The sequence below is a fragment of the Octopus bimaculoides genome, chromosome 13 (assembly GCF_001194135.2).
Source record: "Octopus bimaculoides isolate UCB-OBI-ISO-001 chromosome 13, ASM119413v2, whole genome shotgun sequence".
Classification (NCBI taxonomy): Eukaryota; Metazoa; Mollusca; class Cephalopoda; order Octopoda; family Octopodidae; genus Octopus; species Octopus bimaculoides.
The window spans coordinates 36,424,280-36,435,008 of record NC_068993.1 but is presented as its reverse complement, the minus strand read 5'-3'; the positions used below and the strand labels follow the sequence as shown (position 1 = coordinate 36,435,008).

Here is a 10,729-nt window from a genome sequence, read left to right as displayed (position 1 = left end):
ATATATATATATATATATATATATATATATATATATATATATATAGATAGATAGATAGATAGATAGATAAGGGGCTATAGTAAGTGGGGCATGATGATAGATATGAGAAGGTACTGAGAATAGTAGCAGATAAGAGATGTTAAGAATGGTGTATAGTGGTGTGGGGAGAGAGAGAGCAGTGGCTGAAGGCACAGCAAGGAGGTGATTGGGCAAGGATGATAATGGGGAATGGAAGTGGTTCTGAAGGTGGGGTGGGAGAGGGAGATAACCTGCAGAAAGGATGGGATGCAATATGTGCTGATTCTGCTCTCAGGTGGTCAAAGCAGCTGAGTGGTACCATAAGGAGTGCTAGGTGTTGGGAGATGAGAATTGGGTGGGGTGGAGGATACTTGACAGGGTAGAGAGATAGAAAGGAGTGGTTGGCTGGGTCCCCAACAATAAGTGTTCTTTAAATTCAAAAATTAAAAGTACAGAAACTAACTGAATGAATGAGTCAATACTGAGAGTAAAATTTTGATTTACTGATTAGACACTAAAGACAGTTACTTCAAAACTTTCACCCAAAACTGACTTATCAAACAGTGGCAGTATTAGAAATATTTAAAGTTATCTCTTAAAAAAAAAAAAAAAAAAAAAATATAAGATTAGTTGTGTACATACTGGGGACCCATGGAAATATCCTGTTTTATGGAGTTGTTCTTTTATTTATTTCGATGCATAAATTTATATACTTTCATGATATTGTTACATTATGTTAAATATTTTAATGATAATGAGCTTGATATCAAATTGTGTTTGTTGAAAAATTAGAATTTATGGAGTAGCTGATTTAATTCACACCAGTATATGACTAAAAATTATTTTATTGTCCCCAGAAGCATGAAAACATTGTCACACTTATCAGGATTTAAATTTAGAACATAACTACAGCTGCAAGGCATTTTGTCGAATATTCTAAAACGTGTACCAATCTACTGCTCTGACTAGTATAAGGAATGTTAAGCATAACTTAGCATTTTATTTTCTACTCATTTAAACTATTGCCTCCTCCCTCCAATTTATTACCTCCTCCTCTCTCTTGCTGTCCTACTGTCCTGTCTGACGCGTAGAGATAATAAGTGGAAGATCTAAGCAGGGTTATTTCCCTTCGTAAGCATAGTATAACTTATGAATTCTTGTAATGACAAGCAGAATAGTATTAATCATAAAAATTAATCAGTATTTATATATTTTAAGGAATATGCGAGTAGGCTCTTTAACATCATTCAAAAACAAATACAAAAAGGGAAGAATGAAGAAAAAAAAAAGCAAAAACGAAAGTAATTAAAGAAATAATGTAAAGCTCATAAATCTTTATCTTTTACTCGTTTCAGTCATTTGAGTGTGGCCATGTTGGGGCACTGCCTTGAAGGATTTTAGTCAAACAAATCGACCCCAGGACTTATCTTTTAAAGCCTAAAACTTATTTTATAGGTCTTTTGCCGTACTGCTAAGTTACAGGGATGTAAGCATGCTAACACCGGTTGTCAAGCAGTGGTAGGAGACAGACAGACACACGACTGGCTTCTTTCAGTTTCCGTCTAACAAATCCACTCACAAGGCTATGGTTAATCCGAGACTTGTAGAAGACACTTGCCCACAGTGTCATGCAGCGGGACTGAACTCAGAACCATGTAGTTGGGAAGCAAGCTTCTTACCACACTTTTTTTTTTTTAAATTCAGCTCTAAATTTCTGGAGCATATTCAAGTATCATCATTAGTATTTCAGGTTGATTGATTGATAGAATCATTAGAGCATCAGACAAAATGCCTTGTGATATTTAATTTACACTGTTTACATTCTAAGTTTAAACCCATCACAGCTATCTTGCTCTTCATCCTTTCAGAGTTGACAAAAATAAAGTACCGGTCAAGTATAAAGAATCATTAATATAAAGCAGTATTTCTTAACCATTTTTTGTCTATGGACTCCTTTGATTCCTATTTTATTCAGATGGATTCTCAAAGCCATTCGATGTTTAAAAAATCATATATTCTTATAATTAAATATTAGAAATTGTATTAAAAAATTGTGAAAATATTTTGTGTGTTGTAGAAGTATAACCAATTTATTGCATAAACTTTAACACCAAAATCTTATGTGGACCATCTGGGGCCATATACAGGGTGATTCAAATGTAACCATACATAGGAAATTTTTTTTTTTTTATAGGAAACAGTTAAATAAAAAAAAAAAAACTGTTTCTTATAAAAAAAATAAATTGTTCTTATGTATGGCGACTTTTGAATTGTCCTGTAGACCCCAGTTAAGAGTCATTGGTTTAGAGTAAACCCCCAAACCTTCTCAAAGTAGTTTGCTTTGGGTCCAGATTAAGAACAGTTATTAAGTAATATTTCAAAAATGTAAAACAGCAAATACATGCATGCAATTAATATTAATCCATAATGATATCCCATTATCTGATAGTAAATTATTTTTACTTTAATAGAAATGATTGTTAACCCATTAAGTCCCAGAGTACATAAATTTCTGAATATTACTTTTAAATTTTTACAGATGATTGAAAATAGGTTAAAATGAAAAAAATAATTATTAAAATTCCTTTACTTCAAGTAGAAATGGAAATACTTGGTGTCCTATAAATAGGACACTAAGACAATGTGATATAGCTTATTTAATGTTCTCAGTTAGTGTCCTATTTATAGGGCAGTGGGAGTTAATGGGTTAAGGTGTAATTATAAACTGAATTTTAATAGACTACTAAGTTATTATTATTATTATTAAAGCAGCAAGCAGGCAGAATCTTTAGCATACTGGGTAAAATGCTCAGCAGCATTTTGTCCATCTTGTTCAGAGTTGAAATATCGCTGAAGTCAACTTTGCCTTTCATGCTTTTGGGGTCAATAAATGAAGTACCAGTGAAACACTGGGGGTGATGTTCATAGGCTTGTGCCCTCCCTCAAAACTTCAGGCCTTGTGCCTTTAGCAGAAAGAATTATTATTAAGATGATAGCAAGCTGGCAGAATCATTAGGATGCTGGACAATATGCTTTGTAACATTTCTTCAAGCTTTATGTTCCTAGTTCAAAATCTTCTGAGGTTGACTTTGCCCTTTATCCTTTCGGGGTTGATGCATTAAGTACCAGTTAGACACTGGGGTTGATTTAATTGATTCCTCCTTTCTTCAAATTTACTAGCTTTGTACCAAAAATAAAAAATAATAACAATAATAATTATTATTATTATTATTATCAAGCAGGCAGAAAGCTGGCAGTATAATTAGCACACTGGACAAACTGTTAAGTGGTATTTCCTTCTGATTTTATGTTTTGAGATCAATCCCTGTTGAGGTTGGCTTTTGCTCTCATCCTTTTGGGGGTTGATGAAGCAAGTACCAGTTGACCACTAATGTTGATGTAATCGACTATCCTCCCACCCGCTCCACCAAATTTCAGGCCTTGTGCCTATAGTAGAAAGGCTAATTATTATTATTATTCACACACACACACACACATTTAGAACTTGATTTGTTAATTTAATCTATTTCCAACATATTTTAATTCCTCTGTTCGAAAATATAAGGGCACAGATCATGTGTTGTATAGCCAGTTGGAGATGATGTCTCCTGGGGCTAAACAACAGTAGCATTCATCCCAAATGGGGTTGCCACATTAAGTTGGCAAATAATCTTTACTATAATGTCTTGTTTTCGGTTTATTTCGGTTTCGTAGCTATAGCTTTAGAATCTTATAAGTGGTATTGTAATAGTAATTCTGTATGCATGCTCATGTGTGTGAGTATACACATACATACACACATTATATATATATATATATATATATATATATATATATATAGTTATATTTAATTACATGTATATGTGTAAGCATGGATGCATGTCTCTCCTTATCTTGACATCTGCAGTATTTGTAAGCAAGAGTAATCATCATACGCTGGTATCCTTCAGGTCCAGTCTTCCAAGAAGATTGCCTGGCCTTAGAGAAGTATTACTTTGCTTGAAAATAGGTAAGGATTGATAATAGAAAGGGTATCAGGCCATAGAAAATCAACCTCAGTGATCCATCTGATCCATGCAAGCATAGAAAAGTAAGTTAAATGACTATGATGATATGTATGTATTAAATCAAAGAGTAAATATATACATGAGTACTTTTATTATTTGATTTCAAATCAATTACATTTGATGCCTCATTTTTTTTGTAGTGCTTATAAGTTACATGAAGTTTGAAATTATTTACTCATAATATCTTTACACCGGTTTCAATGACCATTAAAAACTTAATATATAAGCTAAACCATACACAATGCTTCATCACTACAGTGTTTTTTTTTTGTTCAATTATTACTTTACAGGAATCTTTTAGCTAGTTCAATATTGCATGTTAGTAATTTGGCTTATTAGCAACTGCGCATACACTCACAATGATTTTAATATCAAGATTTCACATCTTTGAAATATAAACTCGATAGATACAATTCTGAAATTGTCAAATTTGGAAAACTGTTTAGATCATTGATAATGCTTTCCATTTGTTTTTGTTTGTATTTTAATTAATTAGTTTTCTTTAATTAATAAATATGAGGTTTGCTCATATTTCTCACAATATAAAAATGATGATCGATTTTTATAACCAGCAATCCTATTATGTCTTTCACTCTTATTTTGTGATATTGCCACTGTTTGAAGAGCCAATTTTGATGAAACGAAGTAACAGTCTACTCTGTAATGTGTGCGCGCGCGCGCGCGTGCGCGTGCGAACGCACACCCATGGCCTATTTGTTGAAGATATGAAAAAATCCTTTTGATTATATTTCAATATGTATTTCAATGCATATCTCCTAACATCATCATCATTTAACGTCCGCTTTCCATGCTAGCATGGGTTGGACAACTTGACTGAGGACTGGTGAAACCGGATGGCAACACTAGGCTCCAATCTAAATTTGGCAGAGTTTCTACAGCTGGATGCCCTTCCTAACGCCAACCAATATATATATATATATATATATATACATAAATATATATATATAACACTACGCTCATTATTATGTTAGGAGATATGTATTGAAATACATATTGAAATATAATCAAAAGGATTTTTTCATATCTTCAACAAATAGGCCATGCTAACAATTTCAGTTACGCTATATTATGTTTCAAGCTTCTTTTCTGTAGGAGAAAGAAATATACATACATACATACATATATATATACATACATATATATATATATATATATATATACATACATACATATATTTGTCCAGAATCATGCCGGACACAGAAGAGGAGAGAAAATAATAATTCAGTGAAGGAGAAGTAGTGAGAGTAATAGCCCTGACAGAGGGTGTGAGAGAAAGTAATAGCAACGAGAGAAAGGAAGGGGTGATAGATGAATAAGGAAGGAAGGGGTGAAAAAAATGTGTTTCAACTGTGAGTATATGTAAATGTATCTGATTATTATTTACCTTATTTTGTACATTATATATAAAATACTACAATTAGCCATCATTACTGACAGCACATGGTCAGCTAGTTTCTTAATAAAATCCTAGAGGTGCATTTTAATATATAAATCACAAGTTTGCTATACATGAAGATACAGAAGAGCCTCAGAATGTAACTGAATCTTGCAGATAGTTAGCTTCAATGGATTTGGAGAAATATATACAAATATGGGTAGCAGCATTGTTCTCTGAAATTTACAGAAAAAGACACCCCAAGGACCTGTCAATTTCATATACTTTGTCATATTTTATAATTATTTCTCATAAATATTTAATCCCCAACAACTATTCATTGTTATATCTAGGTCTATTGTTGTTTTGTAAGATAAGCTTTGAATGAGAATAAAAAATTGAAATTTTTATTGTTTAAAAATTATTTATCTTTTACTTATTTCAGTCATTGGAGTGAGGCCAGGCTGGGGCATCAACTTGAATTTTAAGTGAATGATTCGATCCCAGTACATATTTTTTAGAAACCCTGGTACTTATTCTATCAGTTTCTTTTGCCAAACTGCTAAGCTACGTGGACTTAAACACACTAACACTAGTTGTCAAGCGGTGGTGGTGGACACACACACACGACGGGCTTCTTTCAGTTTCCGTTAAACAAACCACTCACAAGGGTCTGGTCTGCCCGAGGCAATAGTAAAAGACAGTTGCCCAAGGTGACATTTAGTGGGACTGAACGTAGAACGATGTGGTTAGGAAGCAAACTTCTTACCACATAGGCACGCCTGTGCAAACTGTTTATCATATTTTGATTTAATAAACAACCCACGTAATTTAAGAAATACCTGAACAGTATCGTATGAATTTCAGCTTTGAAAACCCAAATATTTGATGAGACAAGCTGCCTTTAAATTAAATGTAAATTACAAGGAAGATAACTGTTATAACTGTTTAATTATCTCCCTTGTGTTTATTATCCAGTATCGGAAAGAAGATTTATTCCTCGTTAAATTGTAGAATAAAACAAGTAAATAAATTCTGTTTTTAGTGAATGTAGGGTGTGGGGTAAATCGAAGTATAAACCTAGATAAACTAAGCCTAAAATAGATATGCGTTGGTTACAGCTGCAACGCTTTTGATAAGAGATTTTAGGCCTGCTCGGTTAGGACTGATCTTGGGTTAAGCATCAACAACTTTATACATAAAGTATGCATTGTGTGTAAATCGATGCAACTAGGCTTCTATTTTCTCCATGTTAATTGAGCAACACGGTGTGTTTATATGTGTGAATCCTGAAATGAAAATGAACAGCAGAGAAAATTAACGAGTGCTTCGTGAGCGGCGAGGGGAGTAGAATATAATTAATGTGTATTTCATGTGCGGGGAAGGGTGGGTGTATAACCAATGAATATTTCATAAGAGGTCGGTAGGGAACTGAGCAACTAACGAGTGTTTCGTGAGCTGCGTTGTCAAGTTCAAATTCAAATATGAATCCTTTTAGGATTCACAGATATTAATTCCATGAATCCATATGCATAAATCCTGATATGAAAATGAAAAGTGGAGAGAAAACACATCGAAATAACTTCCCAACAACATAAGTAACGCAATTAATGCTAAAACGACAACGAGCATTTGAAATCGAATCGCGAACCCCGGGGTCTTTCTCTGTTCTATAGTTCCTTAACATTCAGTACATAGTTAATCTATTAACATTTATCGCTGCTTATTTGCAAAATCCTTAAAAAGAAGGCAATGTGAATCAGAAACTATAGGACAAAGTTCAAGTTTCAATGGCACATAAGTGTATATTTAACGAGTGTTTCGTGAACGATGAGGGGCGGAAACAGTGTATAATTTTTAAGCGTTTCGTGAGCTGCGTTGTCGAGCTCAAATTCTCCCTATGGTTTATAACTTTTAGAGATATGAGCACCACCAAGCTAACTCATGCTAAAATAAAAACATGTAAGCGAAGTTTTTGTTGAATCATTAACACTGCCATAATTAATCTAAGTGGTTGGAATGCCTCGAATATCTCTAACTTCTATAATGCCAATGAAACTTGGATTAACTAAATTATTGTCTTCAGTGGCGTAGCTAGAATGTCTGCTGCCCGGAGCAGCTCTTGAGACTGCCGCTCCAACTCGGGTCTCCAATGCTATTCAGGCTAATATAGCAGGCCCGAAAGAACTGTCCCCATAAAAATGCCGCCTCTACCAGCCACGTTATTGTTTATCTTTAAGTTATTTCTTCCTATTTTTTAGTGTTAAATGTTCAGTACAAAGATGAATGTTACTTTGAATCAACGGCAATGAGATAGATGAATTCATTATTGGTTTCTTTTGCCAAGAGCGTCACAAAAAGCAGGAGAGTTACACTTCCTCTAATAAATCGTATGGCCTTTATGAAGTTTTATGTGTTAGTCAGAGACAAAGTGCGTTTCTTTTTTCTATTTAGATTCGCGAAGACAGGCGACACAAAAATGAAGGGATTAATTACAACTTACAGATTGTTGAAGCAGGGAGTATGACAATCTTGAAAGCAAAGACTGCGGAATGAAGCCTTGCAATGTAGTAAACTCCGCTAAATGCAACTATTGGTAAGATGGTGATGTTAAGCACAATGAAACAGTCTACTACTCAGGAATAACTGTGCACCATATGAATTTCTTTCCACAGTTTTCTTCTATTCAATTTCATCACTTACAAGACTTAGATCAATATCAGACACCCGTATAGTGGAAGCCGTGGCACAAAATGGGATCAAGCCTGCAATCACGTGATTATAAAGTACACTCTCTAATCACATGGCTATCCCAACTCCTCCTTTAAAGAAATAAAGTTATTGGTTGGCTTAAGATCTGAATCCAACACCCTAACCACTTGGCTATGCCACTTCACAAGAATTCAGATTTATAGAAGATGGAATGTTTGTGTCACTTTATGCTTTTGTGACTTGCATTAAGAACACAATGAAATGAATTGTCTTAAATCAGTCATCGAAACCAGGTCATAGACCCGGTTCATTGTGGGGATGTCTCGCATAACAATCTTCATCACAAACAAAAGTAAGTTTTGCTTTCTTTTGATTAAAGTACAAAGATCCTAGCGTTTGTGTGTGTGTATAGTTACTGCAACAACCATGTCTTGAACTATAGCCATTAGTGACATAACTCCTGACAAATAACCGTATATCAACTTCTTGCTTTACCGTATTTATTACAAGATATGTTACGCATTAATTAAATCCTCTATATGTTAGGTAAGTGGGTGTATAGTCGATTGTAAGGCCTCTTGGCCAACGGGTTTTGGGGGCCCTTACGATTTTGCATGCTCGCAGAAGAACGTATTTAAAAAAAAAAAAAAAAAAAACGCACTCAAAGTATTTTTAAAAAGACACGACTTAAAAGAGCTAATTCCAAACAAAATAAAGAGGTTCCCATTAAATTCAGGACCTCAAACAGTTTGAAGAGGGCCCCCAGGCTTAAAAGGGCCGCCGTAGATTAAGAGTATCTCAGTTAAATTTAATGGCTTGTTAAATCTAAAGAGGCTCAAAAATTTTACAAGAACTCTGTTGGATTAAAAAAATGAAAACAAATAAAAAATATTACAAATTATTTATTGGATTGCTGTACATATGTAGTGGATCTTGCATGTGATGGAGTGGATTCGATCCACCATAGCCAAATTTAAATTAACACTGCAACAGAACTTTTCCCATGGTGGAACAATGGTTTTTCTCTGACAGCAGTCTTATATTTTCCAGATGCCTTTAGCTAGGCCGAAACAATGTCTTCACCACTTGACCCTTCCTAACCTCTTCTACTCCACTAAAAGCTAGAATAGAGATAACAAGACCACCAACTAAATCTATTGTTCTCAATAATATATCTATCCTTCTAGATAGTTATAAAAGCAAGGAAACCCCAAGCAAAAGTTAGTTTAGTCACCAGTCGGTGACGACTCAACCAGTTCAGTCACATGGTGACGACTCAATGAGAACGAAGTCTGGCTGACCAGCGAGAATAATAGCCAGAGGGAGAAATGAAGTTTACTGTCTGCATCTGTGAGACAACGTTCCACACCCTACAACTCTCACTAGCTCTAATTCTATTCTCTTACAACATCATTCCATCTATCTCTGTGATTACTACTAAACAATGAAGAGGACACAAACACAAGCTTTACTTCGCATGTTTATGGATGTATTATAACCTGCCCGTCGTGGTAAGGTATTGTAACGTAACGGTAAATAAATATTAAAAAAAAAACTTCATGCTTGTTCATCTTTCCCATCCTACAACATGCTGCAATTATAACAACAAATATTACGCGTTACAATTGGTAACTACACAAAATTATCATCGCTACAAACAAATTATTATCGTACAAGTGGTGACCCTCGACTTCAACTAAAAACTTTATCGTTACAAATTGGCGATCACGACGTTGTACCATAACACACATCGCTACACAAAAACCTTATCGTTACACATATCTTTAAAAGATTTTAACTACAGGTACAACCTATTTTTGCTCGCAGAGTAGAACACCGTGAAATAAGCGCAACCGGGAATCGAACTCATGACATTACGATCGTGAGCTAAATACCTCTTACTACTAAGCCACGTGCCTTCACCTAAGAGAAGGTAATGACACACAAATCTTGTATCTGATAACTAGTAGGTTCGTGGGCGTCGGCGTCCCTCTCATTTTTCATATGTATCATCCTTTCATTCTACATTTTGTCTTTGTCCAGCCCTAGCTACGGCCATTCTATGTAAAGCCTATATGGCTAATTAATGAAATAAACTAGTAGGTTAGTGACACTTGTTGCACCAGACCAATACCGAACGTACTCAAAGGCGGCGAGCTGGCAGAGACGTTAGCACGCCGGTCGAACTGCATCGCAGTATAACGGCTCTGTGAATTATTGTGAATACTGTTGTGAAAACTGTGAATTACTGTAAGTTGTCTCTGTAAATAATTGTGATTTTTGTGGAATTATTACGGTTACGTTTCACGCGAGCCGCTGCAATTTTTCCCAGCTATGGCAAGTGGTAGTGTCTCCAGTATGGAGAGCTACGCCAAGGCCACTGCCGCTGGAAACCAAGTTAATCAAGTTGGATATGGAGGAGGTGACCAGAAGCAGGAATTTGATAGAAGTTGAGGGAGATTCATACAAATTGTGCCCTCCAAAAGAGACTAAAGAAAACAAAATTCTGAGGACAGTTGTGTATCGTACACAGGCT

The 10,729-nt window shown here is 35.0% G+C and overlaps 1 protein-coding gene across 1 annotated transcript in view; it reads right to left on the bottom strand.

Moving 5' to 3' along the window:
- Positions 1-8,207, bottom strand: part of LOC106880840 (transmembrane protein 144) — an 86,592-nt gene extending 78,385 nt beyond the window's left edge. Inside the window, exon 1 of the mRNA XM_052972429.1 lies at positions 7,985-8,207. The gene's annotated coding sequence lies outside the window, so the exon portion shown is untranslated. The remainder of the gene's footprint in view (positions 1-7,984) is intronic.
- Positions 8,208-10,729: the final 2,522 nt, after the last annotated feature.